The following is a 7,435-nucleotide window of genomic DNA, read 5'->3' as shown; positions in this document are numbered from 1 at the left end:
TTGTATTGTATTGCCTGTAAAGGAAATAAGATATCTAGCTGTCAGGCGGTGTCATACTCTAACATTCATGAACAGCAAAAGGCTCAAGCTCAGGCCAAATTAGTTTTGTATCTTTTACAGTGGAAACCCGATCCAGAAGGACCAAATGTATAATTCCTTGTAAAGTAGCTTTCAGTTACCATCGTTACAATGTCCGGTGACCAGAAAGCTGGCAGTTACTTCCGCCAAAGATAAGCTTCTTCATCCGTAGAGGAAACGTTCCACGGTTCCTAGACACAATGCTCCAGGCAACGGCCGTCGATTAAATTTTACTTCTCTAGATTACTTAAATGACATTTCTCTTTCATGTCTTCATTCAGCAAATTTAGGATACTATAAGAATACCATGACCACCACCAGAATACCACAATATGACATGACATGACATCCAAACTATAGCAGTATTTAGTGTGGCAAACCCTCCACGTTCCCATGGACCATCACATATTCTGATTATTCGGCAAATCTTGGGCAGGGCTCTTTCGAACACGCACTTTTTTAATGCCCTTTCTGAACGTAGACCGGGTCCGCTATTAAATTCTCGTGAAATTTTCAGATACGGTGAAAAATCCACATTGGAAAATATATTGGGAGCTTGGTATGAAACTAACGAGGACTTAGCAAATACCTCTGTGTACATGACTCCCGCCAGAATTCACTTCCATCCTCAAGTAAGAGACTTTTGGTACAGTTCTATTTGTATCGTAACAAGTTCCGTTGCTGGGCGGAGACTTCCATACGAAGAGATACTGGGGTCCACCGAGAATAAAGGTACATCAGCATCAGCCAATAATCGTACTTTATGATTAGATAGTTCATGTCTTCGAAGAATACAGTGAGTTTATTACACGGCTGTAAAGAAAAGATCATCAGTACAACGAATGCAATTAGCAAGACTTGTTAGCAATCTTAAGTTTTAACTTTGGATTTAGAGAACGTAAATTTAAACAATGTTCATAATTAAAATTGATTCGAAGAAGCGAACTCAAAGGATCCGGATCCTTAGATCCGGCTGGACTCGAACCAGTGCAGCGTCATAACTCGGGCTTTCGCCCGAACGGAACGAGTCAGCAGATCTTACGAATTTCTAAATGCTTACTGCAGATCTTTACTTTTGGTTTTTAACAGCTTACCGTAGCTATAGTAGCCGCTGGTAGCTGTAAAGGTACCTACCTACCTGGCTCAGTGAAGTAAAAACATTCATGGTTTTCTCACGCGTGGCGTTACGTTTACCTACGTTGTTTCATCACTATATTTTTTTATGTGCAGTGGACACCACCTGACCAAACTAATCGATCCCACCCATTGCCAGCCAACTTTGATCTTTCCGTATGGGCGGCTACACATCGCTTCAAAGGCACACAGGCAGGACCACGTGTCACACTCTGCCCAAGAGGAAGTTCTAGCAAGTAACAAATTAAATACTTTAACAAAATTAAACCTTAAATACAATCATACTGATTAACTGACATAAAACTGACTAGAGTATAATCTAGTATGTACAGATCTGGCAAATGTGCCGCGAACACGCTGTAAGTGCGTTGCGCGCGCGCTGCACGCGTGGTACATGCGTGCAGTTAAACACATGTTAGAATATTGCACGCGAACCTACGTAATGCACGTGCGCAGCTCGCGAGCATTTCGCAAACAAGCGCTTTTGCGGCGTAATCGCCAGACCCGTACGCACCCTTAAAGTGCTTCTCCAGTACTGAAGGCAAACGTTAGTATGGCAAACTTGTGCGTATCCCTTTGCAAACGAAACAGTTGCTCTTCGCCCGTAACTGCGATCCAGTCCCTTGTGTTGCACAACCATGATTTTTAATTCTTCCAGCGTCTATTGCCTTCAACCTTTCCCATCATTAGAAGTTGAAGCAGTCGGTATCTATCGTGGTGTCGAAGCACGTGACTGACTTATGCGATTTTGCGTTTCTTGATAGTCCACATCAACTGGCGTGAGGTGTTAATGCGCCAGAGCACTGTCTCGTTCCTGACTTTCTGCATCCAGTTCTAACTTTCACTTGTAATGTTGCAACAAATACACGAGTCATGGTTCATCCGTTACTGGTCTAAATATTGCCCAAAAGAAAAACAAATCCTAACAATTTAAGTCACTTAAGGACTTAAACTAGGATCCTCCATGCAATGCTTAGTTACTAAGGTCATCGACCAGTGAATATGGATTTTAATTGTCTCGTTAATGGCATATAATAACAGAAAAAATTCCTTCGATCCAGCCGGATTTGAACCGACGTCTTCTAGCATACCGCGTCAGACGCTACACCAACTAAGCCACGGAACGAACCAGCGGACCTCACGAATTTTTCTATGTCCTTGTTGTCGTGTCTTTGTATTTGGTTTTTCAACCATAGTTTTTCGGGATATATAGAGATGTTTTTAACTAATATAAAGATCGGTTAACTGAGGACCCATAAACATATGCATTGAGCTAATAGGAAGTGTTAGCATAGTGTAATAATACAAGTAGGGCAACTCTTACCTGTTCGGCGCACTATTGCCTACACTTCGCTCGGAGCGTAGGGTTGTTACATTATTACTTTAATTGTAACTACAGATTGTAAACATAATTTAAAAAATTAAGGTGTTCATAACAGTATTCTCTTACTATATTGGAATATTTTTGTCGAATGCAATACATATTGGGATTTTTATACCAGGATCGCGGTTTGTTATCTCGATTATGGGAGTATGATTATGAAGTGCTGAACAATTCTGGATCTGAGTTACTTTGTTCACACTACCAAACACATAATAAACGCGTCTATTATTGGATGTCGTTTTTTAAACACGGAGCAAACGCTTCAATTCTATAATGAATTGCACGTGCGACAACACACCCAACGCAACGTGTAACATCGCGAGATTATACGAATGTATGCGTCCATACAATGCGCTGCTACGTTTATTTGTATGAATTTATAGGGTAGACGCTTTTTGTCTTATGATACTATGGTTGTAGTATTGATCACCCGTTCCGTAATGTATATTTTTTTGAAACTTATCGGTAACGGGGTGACGCAGAGTCCTGCCCTCTGACACGAGATTATGTCACGCACCCGATTCAGAAACTACCAGTCACCAGAGTCGAGGTCCCTTAACACTTTCAAGCCTTCATCGCTTCAGCGTCGCCTAACACATCCGACCGGTCGCTGTTTATTTATTTATTTTATGGAAACCAATTTTTTACTTTCGACATTCGGTAGTAAAGAAACAAATATCTGAAGGATCGAGATCCTATAATTCTGGCTTCTGTGATACCACGACTGACTGCTGATTCAATTTTAAAAAGATGTATCTGTAACGAGTACTTTTAATTTACATTGGAATTGTAATAAATGCACCTACGTTTTTAGCACGGTACAAAGGTCAAGCACGCCACTGGAAGGCGATCTGATGATGGTAACTGGTACTATGATGATTATGGATATCGGACGTGTCCCCACGTTCTACATCAGATATTCTGTCAAAACTAGAAAGGGACACTTAAATCCATGCCCAAAGGTAAATAATCTCCTAATTAATTAATTAAATCATAAACAATTGTATAATAATAAAACTTACTAATTTTGCATCCCCACAATCGTACATTTATGAGATTTCCTTTGCGTACGTCATAGTATAAAAAAACAATTTAAGCATGTTATTGAATATGACGATGTTTTACTACCATGACATTCAAATATTTTTTTGTGAAATTACTTATTACTAGAGTATTATACCTAATAACTAATACAATGATCGAACACTAAGAAATATCCCTTCAATCTAGAGTATAGCCCATACTCGAACAAGTGCCTTCAGGGCGCATTTATTCGAGATGAATTTCTTCGCGCTCACCCGCGCGGTCGCCGAGCGGAGTCCGCGTTGCCGCGTCATGGCAAAATGGACATAGTTATGCAAACAAGAACCAACCCACACCTCGAGCGAAATAGAATTATGTATTTAGGTAGAACACCAAACGTGTCCTTTACCCGCTCACAAAAGATCCTGGCAATATACCAAGCCAAAATGAAGAAAATAAAAGTCCTTCAGGGTACCAACCCTAAACAAGTAACTTTTTAATAGCTAACAAGTAACTTTTTAATAGCTAACAAGTAACTATGCTGCTTAACTTCATATAATGTATTTTTTTAAATATGCTAAACGGACCCATGTCACATGTACTGAAGTGCTGTACATCTTTAGCGTTTTCATTACGAAAACTAGCACATGGTTCGCGTTAACTAAATAAAAAGATACATAATGTTTTCTATTTATTGCTAAATAGTTTCCCTATATCATTCTCAATGCTACACATAACTCACGTTGTATGTCTCAAATAACTAACCTATTTATTTCTTCACGCTGTTTTTAATTTTAAATTACACTTTAATGTAATTTAATTTTAAATTAAATGAGCGTCCCGGACACGCGGGCGAGGCTGGCTTGAATTTGGTTTACGCGGCGGCCCGCGCGGCGACCGCGCGGTTGTATTCTTCAGAAGAATTTAAATGTTGTTGCCTAGTAAATAGAATTCAGATTCACCATTAATGTACACGAAGGTGTGGTAACTGGGCAGTAGCCACGCGGCGGCTCAGCATACCGTGCCTTACCCTATCCCAACTGGGCTACGGAACGAACCAGCTTACAACCTTACGATTGTTATGTGTTTGTTGCAGATCTTTGTTTTTGATTTTTAACGACTTCTTTACTGTAGCGCCTTTTCTGAAAGCAGCTCAGTTGAAAGTGTGTCAGCCACGGCATGCTTAAGGCACTGATTTGAATTTGATCCCCCCGAATCGAAGGATTATTTCTTAGTGTTCGACCTTTGTATTTATTACTCGTTATGATTTGAAGATAGTTCACGGAAGGTGATCGTCAGTCGTTAATCGCCACATCTAAAATAGCACCTGTCTAACTTGGAAAATAGTCTAACATTTATCATGGAGCATCATATCTACTATATAAAGCAACATGTGATCATACGACAAGAGTGCTTTTATCACATGAAAACAATAAAAATAATAATATATTACTATTTTTATGACATTCGTGTGATAAATGCACATTTATTTTTATTCTTTACAATATTTATTACAAATATCATCGATCGAGACTACCTGCATGAGCTAAACGGTTCACTACCACGGATTTAAGTAAATAATATATTTATTATACGGCTTGATGACAAAAAGCCGTGGTAGTGACCCGTTTAGCACTTGCAGGTAGTCTCGATCGAGGTGTGATATTTAAAATAAATATTGGAAATGATATAACTTTTTTATTTAAAAAAACCTACCTAAAAAATTTGGGGAATTATATCTATTTGCCTAGTTTTATTGAAATCGGTTACAGGAAAGTGCACGAAACTGGACTCTATGACTCTTCACCAGTGACTTTCATATTCTTGAAAATATTTTTGACATCTTCATTCATGAGCCCTTACTATTTTAACGCTTGTTAACGCCCATTTACCCTTGCTATCTATTTTAATATATCCTTGTTATTTTTATGAAGTAATACGAGAGAAAGCAGCCTATACTTAACATAATAATATATAACTTAAGATTTATTAATGTATTTATTTGAATGTATCAGAGCGAATGGGGCTGGTTTCACTGCGTCGAAGGTTGGCAATGGGGGAAGCTAGGTGTAGATGTGGGTGCAGCACTGACTCTACACCATGAAGGGCTGGTCAATATGTACGATGGTCTTATTGGCATGAATGCCTTCTCCATGCAACTGAGGAACAAGCATATGGCCAATTACTTTGTTGTTCTTGACAGGTAAGTAAGATTGATTTTTAAAATAATATGTTGCTCTGTCTTAGATGACCAAAAAGGCGTGAGGTATCAATGCTGTAGGTGAAGGGTTAATTACCATATAAGGGGCGACATAGACGCAGCCTGTAAGGTCTGCTGACACGATCTGTAATAGCGATGCCCGACTTTGAATGTTACTAATACTACTCATATTCATATTCATTTCTTCATTGCATTACATGGGTAACATAAAAGTTCTTAAAATAATATAAAGTACAGCCATGTAACCCTGCACGGCACTGCAATTTGTTTGACTTAAAATAAATTTCATCATTCAAATGGGCAAATCATTCGCCTAAGTCGAATCCGAGCACAATCATTCGACTCGAGTATTAATCTCGGAATATGATATCCTTATCTCCGTCACATTTACGATATTTACCATATGTCAGAGAGGGCTAGGCAGAAATGCTCTATGGAATATATGTTTTGATAATACTGATTAGTAGACTGCCTTGCGACTAAATTTTTTGCCCCGGATTTTTTCAAGATTCGGTAAATCAGGTAGACTATATTTATCAAAACTTTGCGAAGATTTGCTGCAACCACCAGTTTTTTAGAATATTCAAGAAAAATCCGACAAAAAATGATTATACTCTACCTACCTATCCCAAATAACGTCAATTTTTAATGTACTTAAGTAATCCCGAATCCCGAAAAATCCGAAACCAACATAATATGTAGTCGCAAGGCAGTCTCCACTTTCTGTCCTTGTTTATCGTAGTTTAGTTCGTAGTTAGGTAAATAAACTCTACATATTCCGATTACTGTTGATTAGTAATGAATGTTCATTCAGATCATTCGATACATACCCAAAATTAGTAGGTTACCAAGTTGTCATTCGAATGACAGTATTAGTAATTACTAACGAGTCGAATATGGTAACCTATCACAAACTCGAATTTTTTTCCGAAATAACGTTTGTTCGAATTTTCATTACACCGAAAACCGAATTATAACGAAACCGGATAGATACATTTCAGGATATGTTGGATGTTTATCGCAAAGAGACGATTAGGTTCGGTTAGGTTAAGTTAGGTTTAAAATAAAACGGGGTATCTATAAGCAGATTCCCACGGATTAACAAAAAAAGGTTTAAAAAAACATTTTCCTCTCAAAGTTACTTTCGAGGTTATGAAAATTCGAGCAAACGTTATTTCTGGAAAGTGTCATTTCGGACTAACCGTCGTAACCGTCGAATATAGCAATTACACCGTAACACAGTTGATAGATGATCTATATTTGCATTAATAATTATAATTATATCTTTTTATTATTATATCGTATCTCAAATTTTCAAATTACTGTTATACGTATCCATAGGTGTACGGCTTAAAGCAATTATTCCTAATCTTCTCCAACCTTTGGAAGTACGTAGTAATTATTTCAATATCCGACGATATAATGGCCTGGAGTCCGTCTTTTTAAGATGGATCAAAATGACAATTCATTGCGCAAAATTATTCCCCGCTCACAAGTAGCTAGTGATTGCAGTCGATAAATATTCTATCGATTGTAGACTGAATGTTAAGTTTAATGATAATGATAACGCACACACTCATAGCCCTGCACTAGGG

Source organism: Hyposmocoma kahamanoa, unplaced genomic scaffold, assembly GCF_003589595.1.
Source record: "Hyposmocoma kahamanoa isolate Upper Pololo Valley unplaced genomic scaffold, ASM358959v1 76, whole genome shotgun sequence".
In the NCBI taxonomy this organism is placed as follows: Eukaryota; Metazoa; Arthropoda; class Insecta; order Lepidoptera; family Cosmopterigidae; genus Hyposmocoma; species Hyposmocoma kahamanoa.
This window is presented reverse-complemented; position numbering follows the sequence as displayed.